Below are 27279 nucleotides of genomic sequence, written 5' to 3'. Positions count from 1 at the left end.
TCCCCAGCCCTACGTCCCAAAGAACAATTTTTTAAAAATCAGCCATCATAGTTCTTTAAGTTATTCATTCATCTTGGTGTGCCCTGCAGTCTCTGCTTATGCTTGTTTCCTGGTGCAATTATTAAGACCACCGTCTTTCACTCTCCAAAAACCCTCTTAGTAGAGAAAGTAAATTATACAGTGACCCTGTTTACAGTGGGAATTTCTATCCCTAGTTACCAGTTCACAAAGTAGAATATTTCACTTAGTTGAGATTCTTTTTAGGCAGCATGCAAAGGAAAAGGGGAAGGTTCCTCCTCAAATCCAGGTCCCTGTTTTCAAAAGTACAGCTGTCCTCCTCCTCAGTGATTAGCAGTCCTTCCCAGCTCTGATTCCTCACCGCTCATTCTCTACCATGCACTCCATTCCCCTTCCAGTTAGTGTCTACTTTCTAGTTGAGGACATATGTATCTGATGTCATTTCTCCTCTTGTGTATATACTTGTTGTTTCTAAGTAGAAAAACAAGAGTAAAAGATAATATTAAGGTTTTCTTCTTTTTCTTGCCCATGGTGTATAGCCCAAAGCTAGGGATGCTAAATGTTGACAGAAAAAGTTTTAAAAAGAGAAGGAAATCAAAGGATAGGTGAAATATAGAAAGAAGGAAGGAAAATGGGAGGTAAAGTAGGCATGAGTGAGATAGAGAGGAGGAAAGAAAAAGTAAAAGAAAAAGGATGGAAAACAAAGTAAATACGCATTTCCTATAACACTAGTGATACATGGATACCAGCCGAGCCCTTCAAACAATGTCTTGGTTTTATCCAGTGCAAACAGAGACTTCTTCCCCTGGCCATGCTCCGTGCTACTGTGAGCGACATGTCTTTCTAGACTGCAAAATGCAGGCAGTTCAAACTGTAATTGGATTCATCTCATATCAGCTAGCTACTTAAGATAAGCAAAGTGCTTTTCTGTTTGGACAATGATAGAAGCCATCTCCCCGTAAAGAAAGGGTGAACAACAATGTATGTTAAAATAAATACTTTTACCAGGTTTCTTCATAAGTTCCACATTTCATCATAGCAGCTGGAGCACATTCTTTTCTAAGCCAATAACCTTATTACTGCTGGAATTCAAGCCTTCTGTCAACTGGTTTAACAGAATCTTAGTGTCAACATCTCTTTGTAAGTTTGAGTGGGATTGAGGTGAAAACTGTTGCTTTCATAATGGTTTCGTGTTAAGTATCCCCTATTTCAAAAAAATAACAAATGTTATTTTGCATATGTTGATGTTTCACATTTATTATAGGATGCTTTATTCAATGAACAGGTATAAATTTCCAAAATTTAAATCCATTTATATATACTATCAATAAAGTGAAGTAAAATTTAAGGAAGTACAACCATTTAGGTATAAACATTTATTTTTCTCTTTTGAACTTTAATGAAGAATATCTTCATTTAACTTTAATTTTATGTGTCCATTAAGTCATATATAAAATTCACTTATCACTTAATGAATACTACTCTATATAAATGACAGCATAAAAGAGATACAGAAAAACTTCTAAAACCCAATACCCTTTTTAAATTTAACACTCCAAAAATGAAACAACAGCACATACCTAACTTGATGGAGGTCTACAAAATGATTTCAACTAACATGAGTTCTTTCCTTCTAAAATCAGAAGACAAGATGCCTTATCCTGCAATGTCTACTCAACATTGTACTGAAGGTGTTAACCAAAGCAATTAAGCAAGAAAATTAAATAAAATACACTAGTATGAAATAAATAAAGATATCTCTATCTGTAAGTGGTTTGATCTTGCATATAAAGCATACTGGAGAACCATCTACAAAACTGTTAGAATCAATACATAAATCTAATAAGATTGCAAGGTACAAGATCAAGATACAGAAATTAATTATTTCTAGATATTTAATGTGCAAATAATTTGAAAATGAAATGATCAAAAACTCCATTTATAATAGCATCAATATAATAAAATATGTAGAAATAAATTTAACGAAATGTTTGTAAAGCCTATGCCTTAAAATTTCAAACAAATTGAAAGAAAACATAATAGGTTTAATTTATTGGGAAGAAATCCCATGTTTATGGGTTAGAAAGCTTAATATTGTCAAGAAAACAAGTCCAATTCTTATTAAAATCCTAGATGATTTTTTATATAATTTGTTAACTTGATTCTAAAGCTCACAAGGACTTACAAAGAATTCAAGGGTATGAAAAATGATGTTGAATTATGCTTGCTGATTTCTAAACTTACCACAAAACAAAGGTAATCAATACAGTGTAGTACTGGAATAAGTGAAGACCTATAGATCAATAAAATTAAATTAAGAGTCCAAAAACATAACCATGCATGTATGGTGAACTGATTTTCAACAAGTGTTCCAAGACCATCCAATGGGAGAAAAATAGCCTTTTCAGCAGCCAGCAATGGAAAAAATGGAAATCCATATGTGAGAAAATGAAGATGGACCCCTTACCCACCCCAATCACACATGTTTTGGGCTCAGGACTGAACTCAGGGTCTTTACACTGAACTATATTTCTAGATTATTTTCCTTTTGAGACAGGATCTCTGGGTAAGTTGTTAAGTCACTCAGGCTGGATTTCAATTTATGATCCTGCTTCTTCTGCCTCCCATATTTAAATCTCATGTTAAGAGAGCTGTTTCACTTTTGGAAAAAAATCAACCTTTTAATCCTAAATACATATATAACTAAAACTATGTATACCTACAAATGTGTGTGTGTGTATATATATATCTATATCTATGCATATATATCTATATATAGATATATAGAGACATGGATATATAGATATAGATATATATAGATATGGATATACAGATATATATAGATATGGATATATAGATATATAATCAGATATCTATATATAGATATAGATATATAATCAGTTCCAATATTTTATTCTATATTTTTGATGCTTTGATATTTAGGGCACTTTCTTACTCCCCAAGTTTTCTAATTCCTCAACATAGCAAACAAATTGCCTATGGGTACATCTTATATCAAAACCAATCAATCTAGAGCCCACCCCCCAACCATATCCTTTATCCAGTTCTTACAATCCAGGCCTCTATTTCCCTGGCCTAGTCACTCTCAAGCCAGTTACAAATTCAGTAGGGGCAGCTCTTAAATTCCAAAACAACTGAAATTATTCAAAGTGGCTAACAATCCACCAACCTGCCTCCTACTCATAGAAACAATTAAAAAAAGACTCCTGACAGAGTTTCTGCTTCTCCCTCTGCCTACTGATCAACCTTGCTGACTGTCTTTGTGGCCCCCATGACTTCTGTTGCTCCTTTTGTAGGTTCTACAAGATACTCTGTTTTTCCTGGTAGTGGGCATGGAGATCAGGGTCTCTTCATTGAAGTACATCCTTATGCCTCTTCAAATTTCTTTTTCAGGCAGGGTCTTCTTTATTGACTAAGTTACCCAGGCTAGACTCAAACTTTTACTCCTTCTACCTCAACTTCCCATAATGCTAGGATCATGGGCCTGCACCAGCACACCTGGCAGACATTGGCATCACAATAAGTTTTATTTCTTGATCTCTTGGCTTTGCCACACTTAAATAGTGTAGTACTGGCACCTATATTTTAAAACACACCTACATGCAAGTATTCACATATACACACATACACTTACATAAGAGTCAAATAAAATAATTACTTCTGAATATAATGTGTAATAACAGATTAAACTGGTTTCAGTTCCCACCCTCAGTATTAATTGAGCAAATTCAGGCCTTTATTCCCTAATCTTTGTACAAAAGGATGATAGAAAGTTCTAGGTCATTCTTGCAAATGAATTTCTGTGTGTGTGTGTGTGTGTGCACGTGAATTGAGGAGGAGAAAGAGAGAGAAAGTAGAGATACACTCAGGTTCAGCATGTGAAGCAGAAAAGCCTGCATTTTCAATACTTCCATGGAAAATCCCTTAAGAAGCAGGCTAATAAATTTTTATGTGCCACCTTTCAGGCAGGTCAGCAAAACAATCATTTCCACAAACATTGGAAACATATTCCTTTGTTGAGCCCCAGATGAAATTCTGGCTTGTTAGAATACTGAAAAAATGAAAACATAATATATATTTAAAAATAAAAACCTCACTTGGAGCATGGTAGAACTATGTATTGAGAGGACCAAAGGAAAGGAATTTGCTTCCAGGACAGCACATTGGAATCTTCCATTGCACACACATTCTTCTTAATGAAGACTCACAGCTCTTCCAAGCCGGAGCTCACTGAGGGGAAGGGCCCAGAATGCAGGGACCATGAGCCACGTGTACTGCTTTCCCCTCCAGGCACCTTTAAGAAAATGTGCAGATCAAGGACAATGGAACAGTATCTTTAAAGTGCAAAATATAAGTCAAATATACTGAGTGAAAAGGCCTAAGTGAAATGTCCATGTGATATTTCAGACATAAAAAAGCTGCAAGGATATAATCAACATTTCTACACAAGACATGTGATAAGAAGCCATTAATGTGGAGTGAAAATATACCAGAAGGATATCTAGATTAAATAAATGCCTAAATGTTAACTACTTGGATAAATGTACTCTTTTCATACCTAAATCTCTGTAGATGATAAAGCTATTTAAAGGAAAATTAATCATATTATATTATGACATGTGTAACACATGTTACTGTGCAATATGTAAAAACAAGCGAACTTTCTGAGAGGGGAAAGTGTAAGTGTATGGGTGAAGGTTGTGTAGTACAGGTGAATGGTATAATGTGATCTGAACACAGACCATGACAAAGATATGCAGCAAACCCTTTAAGTAACCATTAAATATATGAAACTACTATAAAGAACTATATCTAAGAAGTTATAATGGTTGGAAAATCCCCCAGAATTAAATGTTGTAATTATATTGCTAATGTGATTATATTTGGAAATGGAGACTTTAGAGTTGTTTCACTCATAAGGATAAAGCCTCATAGGTAAGATTAGGGTCCTTTTAAAAGTGCTGGAAGGAGTGAGTGTTCCTTTCTTTTCTTCAGCCTGTAAGGACACAACGTTCATCCCCTTCTACCTTTTAGAGACACAGCGTTCACCTTCTTTGGAGAACTCAGAAACAAGGCACCAACTGGGTAGCGGAGAGCAGCCTTCATCAGACCCCCAACATGCAGGTGCCTTGACCTTGGACTGCACCACTGTCTTCTTAGTTTTGAGTTGTTTGATTATTTTTGTAGTGAATGTTTAAATTCCTTTATTTCTTCTTGTATACATTGTTTAGGTGTTTACTATTTACCAAGAGGATTATACTTTAATATCCTAAAGTTCTAGTGCATTTAATTAAATTTATGCCAGCTTAATTGCAATGACACCCCAAATCTCTACCTTTTTAAGACTTTTGCCTCCACCCCTTTCAGTTATTAATGCCAGAAATGTACATTGTCATATATTATATGTCCTGAAAGATAAAGGAATGAATTTCTAATGCTTCAGTGTCCTGAATTGTGTAGGAAACAAAATGTGGAGTTGTAAACCAACATACACTCTTAGCTTTTAGACCAATTATTTTTTAAAAGTTAGTCTCTTCAATTATGTAGAACACACACAATAAGTGAAATTGGACATCATTGTTATAATAAGGCTATCTTTAAGCTTGCCTATGTACTTATTTTGACTGAGAATTTTATTTCTTCACATGGCCTGAATTACTCCTACTTACCCTGCATTTCTACATGCACATCTTTCCTGAGCATTTCTTGTAAGGCAAGTCTCACGGTACTGAATTTCTTCAGATTTTATTTCTGGGAATGTCTTAGTTTGGCACCATCACTGTAATCACAGTAGACTGGATATGATATAAGGGACCAGAAGAGGCTTGTTTCCTCTCTCCATCTTGCTGCTTGTTCTGTTTTCCACTGCCATGACTGTTGCCCTCTGCCATGTGTCACTCTGCCTTGGAGCCAGCTGATTATGGACTTAGACCTCCACAAACTGTAAGCAAATTAAACCTTTCCCTCTTTCATGTTGGGTGTAGAGTATTTTGTCTCAGCAATGAGAGAAAAATAACTAAACACACACACCATATGCTTTTCTGTGTGCTGATTTTTTGTTATTTTTGTTTTCTTTTTCTTTCTGTTTGCATTGTTATAGGCCAGCTGTACCAAAGACAGCATGAGGTGTATATTTGAGATATTAATCGCAGGTCTTTTCTCAGTTTGTCCTATCCTTAGCCATGCAGAGTGACTTTATAAGTTTTCCCTTATGTAAAATTGCTTTTAAATATCCTGCTTTCCAATACCTGGTTCCTCATAGGGGAAAAAGAGAAAAATAAATAGATGGATAAAGGCACTAGCCCTTTAAACTTTCTGGAAGTCATATGAGCCAGAAAGGAGGGCCTTGAAACAATGGGAAAGATATATAACAATGTCTTAAGCGTAGCTGTCTGCATTTCTGTGATCAGAAGCCACAATCAGCAGTCGAAACATGGTCTCCAGTGTTTGGAGGACAAGATCACTTTGCCCATCCTATCTCCTATGAACTGTATGAAAGCTGCTGGCTGTATGGAAGGTACTTCCTGTTCTGCAGTTCCCCCAGAATCCTTCCTTATCCTTTACTTTTAACTCTTTAGAACTTTTCCATGTTGTATAGCTACAGTATTTTCCTTATTTATTCCCCAAGTGCCATTTGGATATCCCAGAGGCTTGTAGTTCTCTGTAAATACAAATAAGCTACAGTGAACAGCTTCAAGCAGAATCATATATAAAACTCTATGTATATCTCTTGAGATGGATATCCAAGAAAGGGATTTATGAGTTATTAGAATATGTGCATCAATGAGCCAGCAGTGTGTAAAATCTCCTTACATGAACATTCTCCCATGTCTGGCTTTAGCTATATTTATAATTTTTGCCTTTTGGATTTATTTGTGTAGTTTTATAAATTCAAAATATGTCAGCTAAATATGCATCAAAATGAGACTATAATCATGTATGAGGATCAAAAAACTTATCAGTGAAATTAGCGCACAGTAGTTAAATTATGGAGACTAAAGAAAACAATATTTGATGCAATCAAATATGAAAAAACATCCTTTAACATCACTGATAATTAAATTAAAATGTTACACAAACATGCACTAGGAGTAAAAGGAATGTCCTCAATTTGATTAGCATTATTATATAATAAATGAACTACAACAAAGAAAATGATTGATAAATTTTGGCAATAAATCTTCTGTCATCAAATTAGGACATAAATGCCTAGTTTTTACCACCAATTACGTTAAAAGGCAAAGAACTAAATATCATGGAATTAGGATTGGAAGGGAAGACATAATCTTTAAAACTGATATTTTTCTACCTTAAAAAAGTAGTGGCAAAACAAGCAAGACAATAGAGTTAATAGCTCAACAAGGATGCCTAGTATATCCTCATGCAAAAAATCAGTGCTATTTCTTTACATCAGAAAGAACTAAAACTGTTTAAAAGTAAAATACTCCACAATACAGCAGAGAGTATCAATCTGTCTGGGAAGTATCATAAAAGCAAGTCCCTATGAAATAATAAATTTTAAACAGGACATTAGAAGATGTGCTAGCCAATCTTAATTGCCAGTTGGATTGGATTAATAATCTGACTGGGTAAACAACGTTCAGATACTTGCTAAAGAACTGTACTTGTGTAGAATGGTGAAGGCATGTCCAGAGAGATTATAATCTGAATCTGATTATAATGTAATCAAGGTAAATGATTTGTTCTCACAAGTGTGGGTGGGCACCATACAACATGTTAGGGGCTTGAACAAAACCTAAAGGTAGAGGATGAATTCTTTCTCTCTCTTCTGGAACTTGGACATCTACTTTCTCCTGTTTTTACACATTAAAACTTCTACTGGGGGGGATTTTCAGGATGTCATTTCTATAATTCTCCCTGTCTGTCTTTTTCTGTGTCTCTAATCTTTATTTTGCAAAGCATTAAATATAAAACTAATACTTGACCATATGTGCATATGAGGCCTACAGTTTCTTTTGGGAAGACTGATTCCAAACATTTATTCATCTTTCAACTAAGGAAATGATTAATGTGATTAGGCTAATGGCTTCCTCCACATTCAAGAATCTTTCAATAAATACCACAAAACGAATTCTCAGGCTAATGGCTTCCTCCACATTCAAGAATCTTTCAATAAATACCACAAAACGAATTCTCAGGTAAATAAAGGCTAATTTCACACATATATATGATTTTGAGCTCACCTAGTGTGATTATTTGCCCAGAAAGTCTGAAAACAATTTTAATTTTAAATCACCTCTTCCATTTTCATGGTGATATTTCCTCCAATTTGAGAAAGTAACTCCTACTACCTATGTGAAAATATTGGATATCCAGCTGACTCTATGTGGAAAAGAAAACCAAGATCTTACTTCACACACGACTTTCATCGGAGAAACACTTTGGAAAGTGTTACTGAAAATCCCTTTTAGAGAAATGAGATACCAGTCTTACCAAATAGCAAAGGCAAAAGCAAGCTGAAGAACTTGGAGAGAAGTCTAAAATGTCTGTGAAGAGGATATGTCCTGATAAAAGCAAGAACAGTTAATTTGCACAATCTTTATAAGTAATGACAGAACTGAGTCACAGATGTGAAAATTTTGCTGTCATAGCGCAAACCATTCAGATACCCATTTAAACAATCAACTTACTCTTTTGTGCATTTCATCTGCCTCCTTTGCATATATATATCCCATGTATATGTGTCTATTACTTATAAATACACACATCTCCAATACACACATCTCCAAATGGTATGACTACAACCTGAAGTCAATTCAGGGGCAATAAGAGTTGAAATTCCTCTTGAACATTGATTGAAACTAAAAGAAAGATGCAAGAGTGTTAATGAATAATGTTTCTACTTAACATCATGTCAAAAATGTTTAATCTTTGTTATTGTCTTTAGCACATTGTAATATATGATATGAAGACAATTTGAAATACAATTTGAAATGCTTCTACTTTTTATATTATAGCAATGCTTATATGCCAAACTTTGATCTTTTCTTTTTATTTTTAAGGTAAATTTTAAAAGCAGAGTTGAACTAATCATCCGAAGCATAATGGCATGACCTAGCCCTTCAGGTAATGGTGATAATGCACTTTTTCCCCCAGTACTTTGGTGACCAGCCCCATTTGGCCGTTTATAGCATCCAAAATAAAACATTTAGTATGTGTCCTTAAATATTAATACCCCATTATATGACATCCACTATTCTTTTATGTAAGTGTACATTTTGCATTTTTTTATTTAGACATGTGTGCAGTACATTATGATCACATTCCTCATGGAGAGTTGATATGTGTGCATAACACCTCTCAATTCTTTTTAAAATCTTCCTCTCTTCCCTTCCCCCTCCTTTCAGCTCTTGGTCCCTTTCTCATTTGCAAAAGATCTACCTTCCTATTTCCTATCATCTATGTTTTATAAAACATATGTGTTTTAATTTACAGAAATTGTACTACATTCTAACTCATCTTCCTTTTCTAACTCAATCCTCTTTCGGGGATAATCTGTCTATGTGGTCACACACATCTACTTTGTGTTGCTTACTAATGCCCATGGCTCCTTCACAGGCATCTGTCATTTGTTTCCTTAGAGATTCATGTTGATTGACTTCAGTTCCTTGTTGCCAAATATAGCACTCTAAAAAATAGGCTTGCACATAGTTCCTTATAAAGAATTCCTCTTATCTAGAACCACCGGTTTGGATTGGGAGGGTTAAAGGAAAAAAAACTTACTTTGCCTAACACTGTATAGTTGCTGTTCAGAATCGTAATTGTTATTTTGTCAGTAATGATTAGAAATTACTTTGTCCATATTGACAAAGCTGAGAGTCCCACTATTTCCATTCCTTACCATTCTAATACACATAAAGCACAGTCATGTTGTTGTTTAGTGTTTGTTGCTATGATTTCTGCTGAGCTCAAGCGTACCTTTGCAGACTGTCACGTATATATATATGTCAGTATCTATAAATAGCCTGATCACTTCCCCATTTTCCTACTACAATTTCTGGCTTTGGCTTGTGAATTCGGAAAAATGCACATTTCAGGAATTAATTTCTTCTTAATTTTAAATATTAAACATAACTTCTTCTACCACATCACGGATTTGTTAGTGTCACTAAAGATATAATTCTCAGGTACAGATCCATAAATACACGTAATTTTTTCATTTTATAGGTAAAACAATGGGATATGTCTAATTTGCTTTTTACCACTTTTAAATTGTTAAAATAATCATATACAGGGATTTCTATTGTACATCTATATGAACTGTTTCAAATATTTCACATATTCTAGCACAGGTCTCCAAAATACTTTTAAACAAAGAAGTTTGCTGCTACATTTATCTTTAATCTAGAGACAGATTAGGAAATTGAAGCAGTCAACAAATTAAATAATTTGTGCAAATTGGAAAATTTAGAAATGAAAAATTCTATATTTGGACTTGGGAATCCTAAATAGTCTATATTCTTATATTTAGTTTTTTTTTTATACTTTTGGAGTTTACCTTTTTAAATTAACAATTCCTTCCTTCTCTTCTTCCTTCCTTCCTCAATTGTTTAAACTTCTACTATGTACCAAAGTTAAATCATTAGTTGTGAGCATATAGTTGTTAGTTATGTGGTAAACCTGGATGTGATCACCGAGAAAATGAACCTACATAGGACAAATTAAAACAAAGATGTGCCCTGGAGTATTCAATATAAAAATGCAACCAAAGAGGAGAAACTAGAAGCCACAGAGTGGTGATGATTAAAAAAAAAATCTACACCAAGGCATATAATAGTAAATATCCCAGAAATTCAACACAAGCACAGAATATTATGTGTTACTGAAGTAAGCACAAGAACAGAATATTAAAAGCCATTAGAGAAAAGAAACTACCTATAAAGCCCATCAGAATCACAGCTGATTCTCAACACAAACCCTCAATGAAGGAGAACTGATAGTGAAGTATTTCAAGCCCAAAAAAGTAAACAAAGTCCAAAACAGACTGATGTACCCGCCAATGATATTTCCAAATTGTTGGAGAAAGAAGACACTTAGACAACAAAAAATACATGAGGAAATTCATGACCATCAAACCAGCACTACAAAATGTTTTGAATGACATTCTAGAAAGTGATAACAAGGATTACAACTGAATGAACACCAACAGAATAAATCCACCAGGCAAGGCAAGCAATTAAACAGAGGGAGGAAAGGGAATGAACAGGAAAATAACAAGACAAGGATGTCAATACATATCAGTTATAACTACCAATGTTAGTGGTCTCAATTCACCAATCAAAAGAAACAGACTGACAGAATGGATTAAGAATCAAACTCCAGAGACAGGCCCTGGGAGTGAGGGTGCAAACTCACCTTTGGTGGACCGAGTAATCACTAAGTCTAGCAAAGTGGAAAAGTCTGAAGCAGCAGTGAGGAACCAGCAGTTGGGCTCTGGAGAATTCCACTAACAGAAAACAAGTCCCAGCTCCCACAACCAGAGGTCAAGATCAACTCCACACCCAGCACAGTTCCTATGACAAACATGGCTGAAATACGCAGCACACTTCTGGGATCTGATATGGACACTGTCACAGAACTGTAAGCACCAGAGGTATTTTACTACTTTTATTCTCCCTTGTTTGTCTGATTGGCTATCCCTTTTCTGTCTGGTTGGCTGTCATCTTGTTTTGTTTTCTATTTTGTGATTAGTTTTGTTTTCTTTTTCCTCTCTTCTCTTTCTCTTGTCTTTTTTTTTTCTTCTTTTCTTCTTCATTCTGCTCTTTCTTCCTTCTTTTTTCACTGTTTTGGTTTCTTACATTTCTTTTTTGTTTTCTTCTGCTGAGCCTCTTTTTCTCTTTTCTCAACCAGTTCTTGAATTTAAACGTTCAAGTGAGTAAACATTGTCTCTTCCCTTTCTGATTACTCCTTGGCATTCTATTTCATTTCCCTCTTGTGTCCTCCAGTTTCCCCAAACTTGGGAGATCATCCTTTGACCTCCAGTCTTGACTCTACCATATCTGACCTCACTCATCATTGTATCCTGTGTCCTACCCATTTTAAACCCTGGCCTCCTGCAGAAAATAACTGCATACAAGTACATGGTATATGTTTCATTCTGCTAAATAATTTTAGAGTTTGCTACTGTGGTCAGAGGTAGTAGGTTAATGGTTATCATAGTTTCTCAGCAGTTAAGCTGTACTTAAAATTATTGTAGTACTAATTGTAGTACATTAGCCTGGATGTCAAGCATGTTATAATCAGTTTTTCCTCCCCCTGTTTGGTGACACTGTGATTGTATGGGGTCTTAAACATCACCACAGCCCGGTATTAAAGAATTGCGTGCTGAACCAAATAGTAATTTTGCATCCTTTACAAATTGGGAAGGTAGGATCCTGGGATAGCTATAAAAAACTACCTACATCAAGAAGACATCTCTGAAGAACAGACATCTCCTAGGGAAGCCTCAATACTAGTCATAAAGCTATCTATAATAAGAAATCAGCAAGTATCAATACAGAAAACAAAACAAAAGAGAAAATAAAAAATTAAAAGAGACAGAAGCAAAATGTAGCCCCATCCTCTCAGCCTACCCAGGACAAACCCAGAGTACAATGAGAGAGATGAATTGGAAGTCAACCACTGGAATTTTCTGAAACGATAGCAACAGAAATAAGAAAAAAAAGAGGAAAAGGCAATAGAGAAAATATTCTCTCAGGTACAAAGAAAAATGTGCTTAAAATAAAAAATATTAGAGAAGACATAAAAATAGATGAGCTTATAAAAATGATAGAAAAAATGCTTTGAATTTAACGATATGCAACATAAAAACCATTGTTAATTTCCTATCATCTTGCTTTGAAATTTTATATCTTTTTTGTTTTTATTATGTTCTTTAAAATAATGAAAAGTTAAAACAAGGAAATCAACAAGCATCAACATAGAAAACAACATAAAATAAAAAGAGAAAATAGAAAATTACAAGATATAGAAGAAAATGCAATCCCATCCCCCATCCAGTCCACCTAGGACAGGCCTAGAACACAATGAGAGAGAGGAAACTGGAAGTCAAACACTGGAACATTCTGAAATGATAATAACAGAAGTTAAAAAAAATAGGAAAACACTACAGAGAAAATAATTTCTCAGCTACAAGAACAAAATATGATTAAAATCAAAGATATTAGGGAAGATGTAGATAAAAGAACAGGTGGCCCAAAGAGAAATTCAAGAGATTAAAAACTCCATTAACAGTATATGAAACAGATTGAATCAAGGAGAATATAGAATATCAGATCTTGAGGACAGAATTGCAGTTAGTGATCATGAAAAGAAAATTATCTTAAAAATAGCAAGAGACCATTAAAAATCAATCCAAAAGCTAGATGAAGTAAAGAAAAATAATGTGTGATTGACTGGGGTCAATGATAAAGCTGGAGAGAGAACAAATGCCATTAAAAAAAAATCTCTTCATAGAAATAACGGTAGAAATCTTCCCAAGCATGGATAAAGAATTTGAAATAAATACATACAAATAAATGAAGCATATAGAACTCCAAACAGCCATGATAAAAATAAAGGTACTTCAAGACATATCATAATCAAGATCCCAGAAATTCAGCACAAGAACCGAATATTAAAATCTGTTAGAGAAAAGTTCACATGCAAAGGAAAGCCCATCAGAATCATGGCAGAATTCTCAGCACAAGTCCTCAAGTCAAAAAGAGCATGGAGTGATGTATGTCAAGTGCAGGAAGAAAATCTCCAACCCAGATTGATGTGCCCTGCAAAGCTACCTTTCAAAATTAGTGGAGATATAAGGTACTTCCATTACAAAGAACAACTGAAGAAATTTATGACTGCCAAACCACTCTGCAAAGAGTACTGAAAGATATTCTAGACAGAGATAAAAATAACAACAATTCCAAGAACAACGGACAGAAACCACCAGGTGGGGCAAGCAAATAAACAGAAGGGACAAGTAGAACCAATAGTAGGAAAATATCATAACAAAGATAACCTAATACATATCAGTTATAACCATCAATGTAAATGGTCTCAATTCACCAATTAAAAAAAAATAGACTGGAAGAATGGATCAAGAAACAAAATCCAACAATATGTTGTATACAAGAAACACATTTAACTAAAAAAGAAATTCATAGACTGATGATCAAAGGATAGAAAACAATCTTCCAGGAAAAAGTGATCCCCCCAAAAACAGGGGTAGCTTTTCTCTTTGCAGACAATATGAACTTGAAACCAAGAATGATCAAAGGAGATCAAGAAGGTTACTACATACTTGTTCAGGGAAAATTTCAAGAGGAAGAGATAAAGATAATTATGTATGCAGCAAATATGGGAGACTCCAAATGTATAAGACAATTATTAATAGACATGAAAAATCAAATAGGCAATAACACAATTGTAACAGGAGATCTTAATACCCCATTGTCACAAAGAAATAGACTAACTAGACAAAAAGTCAAATATGACATATCAGAAATAGTCCAAACCTGTGAACAAATGGACTTAGTACATGTTTTCAGAATGTTCCACCCAACATCACCAGAATGCACAGCTTCAAAGGAATATTCTTTAAAATAGAGCATATATTAGCTCACAGGACATGCTTAAGTAAAAGCAAATAAATTGAAATTATCCCATGCATATTATCTGACCATGGTGCAATGAAATTTGAAATTAATGGCAAAAGAATCTGCAAAAACTCCATGAACACATGAAAATTAATAACACCCTCCTAAATAACCAATGGGTCACAGATGAAATTAAGGAAGAAATGAAACAATATGTACAACTAACAGAATAGAGACACAACATATCAGAACTTATGGGACACAAGGAAGACAGTACTGAAAGGGAAATTTATCATGGTGAATTCTTACATCAGGAAAACACAATGAGCGCAAATAAACAACCAAAGTTGCAGCTCAAGCTTCTAGCAAAAAAAAAAAAAGAGAGAGAAAGACAAGCCCAAAGCCAACACTAGGGAGAAAATTATTAGAATTAGAACAGAAATTAACACACTGGAGAATAAGAAGATAATACAAATAATTAATGAATCTAAGAGTTGGTACTTTGAAAGAATCTATATAATTGGTAAACTGTTAGCCAACTATTTTAGATACTTTTCTCTCATTGCTGACACAAAATACCTGGCACCCAAAGTGAAGGAAGGAAAGTTTTATTTAGGTTATGCTTTGTGGAGGTTTCAGTCAATACTTGGCTGGCTACAAGCAGAGTGGCATATGGCAGAAGGCAAATGTTCATGGCAGTGAAAGATAGCAAAGCAGCAAGAGAAAAACGGGGGAATGGCAGAGAAAAGCAAGACTCTTTCCCTCCCTTATACTGTAAGCAGGCTACCCCCACCCAGGGGACGTGTAGCAATCACATAATCTCCATGCCCTCCTCTTGCATGGGCTCAGGATGAATACAAAGTAAGCACGCTGGCTTCCTGCTTAATCATATAGCTAACCTTCTAAACTTCTCACACTGACACAATGAATAACATCCTAGAGCAGGAAGGACATGTCCTTTTCATCCCAGGATGTAGAACTGCTAACCCACTTAGCCAAACCTCCAGACTCCACAAGTTAACACAATGTATCAACCATAACACCAACCTTATGAAAAAAGGAAAGAAAAAACTCAAATTTATACATTGAGAAATGAAAAGGGTAAAATCACTACTGATCCTGTGGAAATTCAGATCATCACTACCTACTTTAAAAATTTTTACTTTCATAAGATGGAAAATACAGAAGAAATAGATGGATTTCTGGATATGCATGTATCAACAAAAGTGAATCAAGACAATGTAAAAATGCTGAATAACTCAGTATCAGTTAATAAGATTGAAAATATGATTTAAAACTTATGAACAAAGATGGATTGACTACTCAATTCAACAAGAAATTTACAGAAGATTTAATGCCAATAACCCTTTAAGTCTTTAATCAACTTAAGGGAAGAAATACTCCCTAACTCATTCCTTTTTTTCTTATTTTAAAAAGCAAAAGAAGAAAAACATATTAACAGACAGACATCCATTTACAAACTAGCATAAGAACAATACAAACAAAACAGTGTTACAAAGTTGTAGGAAATTGACCACGGTTGTCGTATTACTCATTGATATCTTCAAAGTGGTTTCTCAGGAAAACAAATAGAGATACACAAAATTGATCAAACAAGTAATTGTTAACTGTTCCTTTCTGCAGAGCAATATATGACAGTAGTACAATTATGTTAGCTTTCCTGTATTTAAATATTTACATAATTCCCCCTTCTTTCCCTTCTCTTTTCCCACACTGCAGTTGCCCTTTACTTTTGAGTATTTCCCTATTGTTTCACAATGTCTATCATATCTCCTAGTCTTTATTCACTTTTTCAGGTTTTACATTAGTGAGACAACACAATGCTTACACATGCAGGTCTGATTTATTTCACTTATGAGTATGGTCTCTGGTTGTGACCATTTGCCTATAAAAGCCTCAAGAGTATCTTTCTTTATAGCTGAGTAATATTCCATTATACAAAAGTACCACAATTTTTTTATCCAATCATCACTGGATGGACATTTGGGTTGCTTCCACAATTTAGCAATTACAAATTGCACTGCTATGAACATGGGTGCAGATGTATCACTGTGATATGATGTTTACAGATCTTCTGGGAAAATACCCAGAAGGCGAATAGCTGGGTTGAATGGGACCTCTAGACCTAGTTTGCTGAGGAATCTCCAAACTAATTTCCACAGTGGTTCCACCAGTCTGCATTCCCACCAGCGGTGGAGAAGAGTTCCTATTTTTCCACAGCCATGCCAGCATTTGTTATTGGTTGATTTCTTAATGCTAGTCATTCTTACTGGGATGAGATGAAATCTCAGTGTTGTTTAATTTGCATTTCTCAAATGACTAATGATGTTGAACATTTTCTCACGTATTTATTTGCCATTTATATTTCACTATCTGAGAAGTGTATATTCATCACAGCTGCTAATTTTTGGATTGGGACTTTGAATTTGTGGGGTCTGATGTTTTTTAATTCTTTATATGCTCTAGATAGAAGACCTTTGTCTGAGAGACAGTCAGCTAAAAGTTCTTCCCAGTGTGTGGGTTTTCTTTTCACTGTGCTTATGATTTCTTTAGATATGTAGAAACTTTTCAATAGGATGAGATCCCAGTTGTTGATTCTTTCAAGTGTTTCACGTGCAGTTTGGTTTTTGTTCCTGAACTCTCTGCTTACCCCTATAACTTCAAGGTTTTTACTTATTTTCTCTTCCAATAGACTTAGTGTTTCTGTTTTAATATTGAGAACTGTGATCCATTTTGACTTGAGTTTGGTGCATGGTGATAGACTTGGGTCAGTCTTTGGCAGGTGGCAAGCCAATTTTTCCAGCATCATTTACTAAAGAGGCTATAGTTCTTCCAGTGAGTTTGTTTGGTTCCTTTATCAAAGATTAGGTGGCTGAGTGTGTTTGTGGTTGTGTCTGTGTCCTCCAGTCTGTTCTACTGATCCCCCAGTCTGTTTTTTAGCCAGTACCAGGTTGATTTTATTACACTGGCTTTGTAGTGTATTTATAGGTCAGGGATTGTAATTCCACCTGACTTGTACTTGTTGCCCAGGATTGCTTTGCTCTTCTGGGTCTCTTCTGGGTCCAGATGAATTTCAGGAATGTGTTCTCTAGATCTGTGAGGTATGCTAGTGGTAGTTTAGTGGGAATTGCACTGAATCTGTACAACAATTTTGGTAGTTATGGCCATTTTCACAATGTTTATTCTTCCAGTCCATGAGCATATTTTTCCATTTATTGATTCCTAAATATTTCAGTTTCTTGGATGCTATTGTGAACGTTCTGGGTTCCTTAATTTTTTTGTCAGTCTGTTTGCTGTTTGTGTATAGGAATGCTATTGATTTTTGCATGTTGACTTTGTATGCAGCTACACTGCTGAATTTGTTGATTAACTCAAGGAGTCTTCTTGTGGAGTTTTTGGGGTTTTCCATGTAAAGTATCATGTCATCTGCAAACAGTGATAGTTTTACTTTTCCTTTCCTATCCTTATTCTTTGTATTTCTTTCTCCTATCTAACTGCTCTGGCTAATGCTTCCAGAACTATGTTGAACAGGAGTGGTGACAGTGGACATCCTTGTCTTGTTCCTGATTTTAAAGTAAAAGCTTTCAGTTTTTGTCCATATAGTATAATGTTGGCTGTTGGTATGTCATAGATGGCTTTGATCAGGTTGAGGTAAAGACCATCTGTTCCTATTTTCTGTAGAATTTTTTATAATGAATGCATGTTGGACCTTGTTGAAAGCTTTTTCTGCATCTATTGAGATGATCATATGGTTTTTGCATTTGTCTCTATTGATGTGTTGTATAAAATTAATTGATTTGCAAATATTGAACCATCCCTGCATTCCTGGAATAAATCCAACTTGGTAGTAGTGTATGATTTTCTTGATGATTTGTTGCATTCTAATTACTAGTATTTTATTGAGTATCTTTGCATCTATATTCATTAGGGAGTTTGGTCTGTAGTTCTCTTTCTTGGTTGGGTCTTTCTCTGGTTTTGGTACCAGTATAATACTTGCCTTCAGAAATGAGTTAGGGAGAATTGCTTCCTTTTTAATTTCATTGAAGAGTTTGGAGTGTTGGTATAAACTCTTCTCTGAATTTCTTGTAAAATTCTGCTATGAATCCATCAGGGCCTGGGCTTTTCTTTGTTGGTAAGTTTTTAATCACACTTTCAATCTCATTAATTGATATAGTGTTGTTCAGGATTTTTGTATCTTCTTGACTCAACCTTGGTAATTTGTACATATCTAGGAATCTGTCCATTTCTTCTCAGTTTTCTACCTGATGGTAGTAAAGATTTTCATAGTAGGTATTAATAATCTGAATTTCTGTGGAATCTGTAGTAATTTCATCCTTTTCATTCCTTACTGCATGAATTTGAGTTCTTTCCTTCCTTTTTTTGGTAAGGTTAGCTAGGGGTTCATCAATTTTATATATTCTCTCAAAGAACCAACGCTTTGATTCATTTATTTTTTATAGGGTTTTCTTCATCTCGATTGCATTAATTTCTGCCTGGATCTTTATAATCTCCTCCCTTCTTTGGGCTTTGGGATTGACTTGCTCTGCTTTTTCTTAACTTTGAGGTGCAGCATTAGGCTTTTTATTTTGTTCTCTTTCTGTTTTCCTTATATGTGAGTTCATATCTATGAATTTCCCTCTGAGGACTGTTTTCATTGCATCCCACAGAGACTGGTAAGTTGTATTTATATTATCATTTGTTTGTAGGTATTTTTTAATTTCTTGTTTAATTTCTTCTGTGACCCAATGGTTGTTTAGGAGGTTTTTATTTAATTTCCAAGTGTTTATGGAGTTTTTGGATTTCCTTCTATCATTAATTTCCAATTTCACTGCACCGTGGTCAGATAATATGCATGGGATAATTTTAATTCTTTTGCATTTTTGGTATGCTCTGTGGGTTAGAATATGGTCTATTTTAGAGAAAGTCCCATGTGCAGCTGAGAAAAATGTGTATTCTAATGTTGTGGGGTGGAACATTCTGTATACATCTATTAAGTCCATGTGTACACAGCTTTGGTTCAGATCTGTTATTTCTTCACGGAGTTTTTGTCCAGTAGACCTATCTCTTTGTGTCAAAGGGGTATTGAGGTCCCCTATTACAATAGTGTTTTTAATTATATGGATTTTCATGTCTGCTAAGTTTTGTCTTGTATAGTTTGGTGCACCAATATTTGGTGCATACATGTTCATGATTGTTATCTCATCCTCTTGCAGTATTCCACTGACTAGTATGTAGTGACCTTCTTTATCTCTTTTGATTGTTGTCAGTTTGAAGTTTACATTGTCTGCAAACATAATAGCTACACCTGCTTTTTTTCTGGGTTCCTGTTCCATGGAGGATTATTTTCCATCCTTTGACTTTTAGTCTATGGATTTCCTTTTGAGTGAAATGTGTTTCCTGTCTACAACATATTATTTGATTTTGTTTCTTGATCCACTCTGAAAGTCTGTTTCTTTTGACTGTTGAATCGAGGCTATCTACATTTATGATTATAACTGATATTTGTTGACTTATCATTGTCATGTTATTTACTTGCTGTTGGTTTCCTAGTTTTTCCTATCTGTTTAATTGCTTGCTCTTCTTGCTTTCTATTGTTGTTCCTGAAATTGCAGTCATTTTTTCTCTGTCCAGAACATCTTTCAGTATTCTTTGCAATGATGGTTTGGCACTTGTGAAGTTCTTCCATTGTTCTTTGTCATGGAAATATTTTATTTCTCCATTGATTCTGAAGGAGAGTTTGGCAGGGTACATCAGTCTTGGTTGGAAGCTATTTTGTCTCAGGACCTGTAATATTTCACTCCAAGCTCTTCTCAGTTGGATGGTTTGTGTTCAGAAGTCTGTCGTGATTCTGATAGGCTTTCCTTTATAGGTAATCTGTTTCTTTTCTCTAGCAGCTTTTAATATTCTGTTCTTTTGCTGGAGATCTGGGAACTTGACTATTATATGTCTGGGTGTAGTTTCATTTTGGTTATCATTAGTTGGAGTTCTCTATGCCTTATTTACCTGTATATCTGGATCTGTTTCCATAGTTGGGAAATTTTCTGCTATTATTTCTGCAAATATTTTTATGTCAGTTGTATTGCCTCCTGCTGTTTCATTGACTCCTATTGGTCATACATTATTCCTCTTTGCCTCATCTTGCACCTATTGAATTGATTTTTCCTGGTTCCTTACTCATTTTACGAGATCCTTTCTTTCAAGGTTGCTAGCTGCCATGCTGTCTTCACAATCTGAGATTCTATCTTTGGCTTCATTCAAGCATTTTGGCAGCTTTCAACGGAAGCTTTGATTTCCTGGATGTCTTTTTGAATCTGGTTCACGCATTCTATATTTTTTATTTAATGTTTCTATCCATTCCCTATGTTCTTCTATTTTCTTATATGGTTCCTCTTCAGATGTGCTGAGCAGTTCTTCATTATTATTGTCATTTTATTTTTTGCTGGAGAGATTATTTCTGCTCTGACCTCTTCTATGACCTGATGAAGTTGTTTCTTTACTTCTATTGCAATCATTTCAGCAATTTCAGGTGTGTGTTTACCAAGTTCTCCTATGTCAATGTCTCCTGGACTTGTTCTGAGTGGAGTCGAGTTCTGAGATTGTGTTTTAGCCCTTCATCTTTTCATGTTTGACACTAGATGCAGAAAGCTCAGTCTCCCTCTTCCCTGGCAGCTCAGCAAAGGCCACTAGTGTCCCTCGTTTTCCTGCTGGTCAGGCTTGCCCCTCAGTGTCTTTTGAGATGCACTGCTTAGTCTGTGGTTTTCTGGTAGATGGTGACGTTTATCTAGTTCTCCCAGGTCTCAGACGAGGACTGTGATGTCAGCTGATGTCAGTCCATCTGATCCAGTGTCTCCTCACAGTTCAGGACATGTGTATGACCCAGAATCAGGTTGTACTGGTGGCGCAATCCTGGACCAGTGGACCTATGTCCCCAGGCAGTTCAGGGTACAGGCAAACCCAGACACAAACTGCAGGGTCAAAAGTTTGTGGACCACCTGATTCTGTGTCTCCAGGGAGTTCAGGATGTGCACAGGAGTTAGACCTATGCTGCACCAACAGAGATCACAGACTGCCTGTGTTTGTGACCACCAGGAGGTTGGGGCACAAGCAAAGCCCAAACCCAAACCACAGTGTCAGCAGCTCATGGAGTGCCCACTTCAGTACTTCACTGGGCCCTGTGCACATGCAGAGAGGGCCCACATAAAAACCCCAGTGAGTGCAGTTTGTAGGCCTTCTGAGTGAGGATCTCCTGTCTGCACCAGGCACATGGAGGGTGGAGACTCAGACTGTAATGTTTCTAACTCATTCCTGAAAGCAAGTATTACCCTATTTCAAAATGAGAGAAAGACTTAACCAAAAAAGAGAAATATAGGTCAAACTCCTTAACAAACATAGATGCAAAAATCCTCAATAAGATACTAGGAAACTTAATTAAACATATCATCAAGAAGATTATGCACCATGACCAGGTACGGTTTATCCCAAGAATGCAAATATGGTTCAACACAACACAAATCAATAAATGTAATACATCCCATCAACAGGGCCAAAGACAAAAATCACATGATTTTCTCAATAGATGCAGAAAAAGCTTTTGACAGAGACCAGTACTCATTCCTGATGAAAACCCAACCGAAAATTGGAATAGATGGTCTTTATCTCAACCTGATAAAAGCTATCTGAAGAGTCAACATCATACTAAAAGGACAAAAACTGAAAGATTTCATTATAAAATCAGAAACAAGACAAGAATGTCCACTATTATAACTGTTTCTGAGTATAGTTCTGAAAACATTAGCCAGAGCATTTACACAAAAGAGAAATAAAAGAATAAGGGTAGGAAAGGAAGAATTTAAATTATCATTATTCAGAGACTATATGATATTCTACAAAGAAGACTACAAAATGCCACCAAAAGAATTCTGCATTTAATAACAAAATTCAGTGGTGTAGCCTCATACACAACACTCAAAACTCAATAGCATTCCTATGCACAAAAATCAAACTCTCTGAGAGAGAAATTAGAGAAACCACATTCTTCACGAGAATATCCCCCACAAAAATGAAATAATTAGGATCAGTCTAACAAAAGAAGTAAAAGATCTATACATTCTTGTGAAAAAGGAGATTGAAGAGGATATCAGAAAATGGAAAGATATCCCTTGCTCATGGATAAGAATAACCAACATAGTGAAAATGACCATATACCCAAAATTGTTACACAGATTTAATGCAATCCCAATGAAATACTATTAGTATAACTCACAGATGTAGGTAAAACACTCTTAAAATTTACATGGAACCAGAAGAAACCTAGAATAGTGAAAGCAATTCTGGGCAACAAAGGGAGGCACAAATCATCACAGTCCCTGATTTGAACTTATACTACAAAACTACTGTGATAACATCAGCATGGTACTGGCAAAAAAGCCAGACTAAGGATCAGGGGAACATTTTAGGAGATCATGACACAACTACAAACATACTCAGCCACCTTATCTTTGACCAAGGGGGAAAACATGTTCTCTGGAAGGAAGATAGTCTCTTTAATAAATGCTGCTGGAAAAACTGGCCCTCTACATGTGAAAGACAAAAACTCAGCTGTATCTATAACCTCATACTTAAGTCAAAGGGATAGAAGATATAAATATTGGAACAGAAACACGAAATTTAATGGAAGAGTAGACTTCTACCTACATTAAAGTAGGTGTAGCAGCATAGGTGTAGGCAGAGACTTCCTGAACAAAACCCAAACTGCACAGGAAACACTTCAAATAATCAACAGGGATTTTGTTTTATTAAAAATCCTTTGTGCATCAAAAGAAATCTCCCACAGAGTGGGAAAAAATTTTACTGAACTGACCCCCAGACAAAGGATTTATATCTAGACTACATAAAGAACTTATATCTAGAATATATAAAGAACTGAAAAAAATCAATCCCCCCAAATTCAAAGAGCCAATCCAAAAATGGGCATCTGAGATAAATACACACTTCTCAGATAAAGAAATACAAATAGCAAATAAAGGTATGAAAAAATGTTCAACATCATTGATCAGTCAAGAGATGCAAATTACAACAACACTGAGATTCCATCTCATCCCAGAAAGAATAGCTATCCTCAGGAAATCAACCAATAAAAAAAATGCTGGAGGGACTCTGAAGAGAACGAAATGCTTTTCTACTGTTGATGGGAGTGTAGACTGATGCAAGCGTAGTGAAGATCAGTGTGGAGATTCCCCAAAAAAACTAGGACTAGAGGTTCTATTTGACCCAATTATTCCACTTCTGCATATTTTCTCAGAAGAATTAAAAGCATCATAGCACAGTGATATTTGTGCACTCATGTTTATAGCAGCACAGTTTGTAATAGTTAAATCTTGGAGGCAATGAAAATATCCATCAACTTAGGAATGGTTATAAAAAAGAGGTAGCATTCTTATACATGGAATACTACTAAGCTATTAAGAAGAAGAAAGTTGAGACTTTTATAGGTAAAGGGATGCAACTTTAGACCATACTCATAAGTGAAATAAATCAGACTCACATGTGTAAACATCATATTGTCTCCCTAGTGAAAGAATTAACAACTGGGTTGTCAATAAAATTGAAGATTACTAATAAGATTCTGCACAGTAAGTGGAAATACCAACAGAGTGAAGAGACAACCTACAGTGTGGGGAAAAATGTTTGCCAGCTGTTCCTCAGACAAAGGAATATATACAAGACTAAAAAATTTAAAGGGTGTCTGGAATGAGTAGACACTTCTTAGATGAAGAAGTAGAAATAGCAAGTATGTATATATATGAAAAATGTTCACCATCACTGGTAATTAAAGAGATTCTAATTAAAACAATGTTGAAATTCCATCTCACTACAGAAAGAATGGCTATTATCAAGAAATTGACCAATAACAAATGCAGACTGAGTTATGGGGGAAAAAGGAACCCTTCTCCACTGTGGGTAGGAGTATAGATTGGAGCAATCACTGTGGAAATCAGTGTGGAGATTCCTCAAAAATCTAGCCCTAGAGGTCCCATTGGACCCAGCTATTCCCCTTCTTGGCATCTTCCTGAAAGAATTAAAAGCATCATGCCACAGCAGTATATGCACACCCTTGTTTATAGCAATAGAGTTTGTAGAGCTAAATCTTGTAAAAAGCCCAAAGGGCCATCAACTGATGAATGGATAAAGAAGACGTTGTTCTTTTACACAGTGGAATACTACTTAGCCATAAGGAAATATAATATTGAGATATTTCTAGGTAAATGCATGTGCCTTGAGAACATATTCTTAGGTGAAATAAATTGGACACATGTGTAAGTACTGAATAGTTTCTCTGGTGTGAGAAACAAAGTGTAAATAAAGACAAAAATGTAAAATATTGTGAAATAGGAAGAAGATGTTCAAGTGGAAGGGAAACTAATTAATAAAATAAAGAAGTGGTGTGGTAGCTGGGAGGGAAAGTGGCATCAAGGAACAGTTAAAAATTTTTTCCCATTTAAATTCTATGTGTCTAATGAAACCACATTTTTTTCTGGCTTGTCCTTGCAGATGGCCATTTATTTTATAGGTTTTTGCCACTATCGGCAATGGTATAAATAAGACACACTTACATACTTGAGTATAGATCATGTTATACATATATATTTATAAATTAGAGTCTTTTGTTATTTTTGTGGTCTAGATTATCAGAGCTTGGATATCTGAATAGAATAATTACTGATATATTTGACATTTAATAAACATCAACATACATTCATTTAAGTATCTTTGTGTGTGTGTGTGTGTGTGTGTTGTGTGTATGAAATATTTTTACCAGAAATACTTGAGTAATTCATTTATTTGGAATCATCACTGACAAATAAAACACAATCATGGGTTGTATCTTTTGGTTCAAGATATCAGTCATGATCATGGTAAATTACAGCTGGCATCTTATTTGATCTTTGAAGTAAGATTGTGATACTTCCTATTCTATGACACCCAGTTCAGAGATCAGGAGAGATAAAGATAGTCCCACATAGTAGGGCCATCTTCAAACCAAGATTGTCTGATTCTAGATTTACTTCCAGTTCCCCTATAAAATAGGGGCCTATAGTACTCTGTTTGGTTTTTTTTTCTACTGAAAAATCATTTTCAGCATCTGTATTGGAGGACAGAGAAAATGCTTTCAGGCTGAAGTCAAATCTGTCACCCTCCACTTAAATACATGGCTGCAAAAACTGTTCATTGCCTTCCGTCCTTCTCTGGGCCCCAGGTTCACTTGGCTCTGAGTGTCATTTTACTCTGAGGTCTCACAGAATCTTAGCATATATTACACATTTCTCCAGAAAAACAAGTTCCCTGGCAGGCACCCAGGAGTACACAGTGACACACAAAGCTCCCCAAGATGGTTGGACTCTCTCCAGTTGTGGTCATAGGTAGCTGCAGAGACAGTAATAAACTCAGGTCCTGGAGAGTGGAACACAGGCATTGGGGTCAGGGGGTGGAACCACGGACATTCAGTACAGACAGTTAACAGTAGCCTCTGCTCAAGTTCCGCTAAGAAAAACAGCACAGTAAAAATCCAGAAGGTCCTGTCACCTCTGGCCTTATCTTCTGCTTTAGAATACAATGCTGATACTCTTGAGTCCAAGCTCATTATTTAATCTATAGACAACACTAATAATTACAGCTATCACCTTGGAAGCCAGCAAATAAGAAGTCACACGCACCCACATTTATTATCTTCCAGCTTCAGAAAATCTTTGGAATACAGCTTTATTTCTGGTTCGGAAATAGTAGATAGTATACTTAGGATTGCTCTCCTAGCAAGGAGCAAATTCAGCACTGAGACTCAGACCTCCCTGGTGGAAATACTCAGGGTCTTTCCACTTTAGCATCGCTATCCATAATAATGATAAGGATAAAAACATGTGTGACTATTTAAAAGAGTTATGTGCAGCCTCAAGTAATTCACATAAATTGTCTCAGTTATTCTTACAATAATTCTAGTGTTATCAACTATTCTCGGCAGTACAATTCTCTAAAAATTATCATATCCTTAAACATATGAGTAAACTGTCTTAGATGCCTGAGTAATTGGCCTAAAGCCTTAGAACTGGTGAGACCAGAGATGCAGTGGCAGATTTGGTGTGTGTGACCCTCGGGCCTGCATTGTGGACTTTATCGCTTTCCTCAACACATACCGCGTCTCCTTCATCTCTGTGACTTTCTGGGGAAAACTTAAACATATTTCCTAGTAACAATAAAAAGTAAAATATTTCTCAAGGCTCAGATAATATTTAAAATCTAATAGGAGACTGAATTATCAAATGTATAGGTTTTAGATTCAGGGAACTATTATTAAGATTTATCTTTAAAGTTGTAAAGCCCTGGTATGGTTTCTCATCATAGAACCCTGAAGTGTCTGTATTATTGTTAGCATAAGGAAGTGAATACATAAGTGTTCTTATGAAGAAAAAAGAAAAAATTACCTAATTAAATGCTCAGCTATCAGTAATACCAAAGGAGAGGCCTCCTGCTGTTGTTTAGTGAATGGCCTGTCCCCCATTCCTGGGCTTTACCTTTAATGACTATAGCCCTTCACTTTGCCAAGCCAGTTACAATGAGAGGATAAGAT

This window comes from Chinchilla lanigera, unplaced genomic scaffold (assembly GCF_000276665.1).
Source record: "Chinchilla lanigera isolate Chin_1 unplaced genomic scaffold, ChiLan1.0 scaffold00060, whole genome shotgun sequence".
NCBI lineage: Eukaryota > Metazoa > Chordata > Mammalia > Rodentia > Chinchillidae > Chinchilla > Chinchilla lanigera.
Note: the sequence above shows the minus strand (reverse complement) of the source record.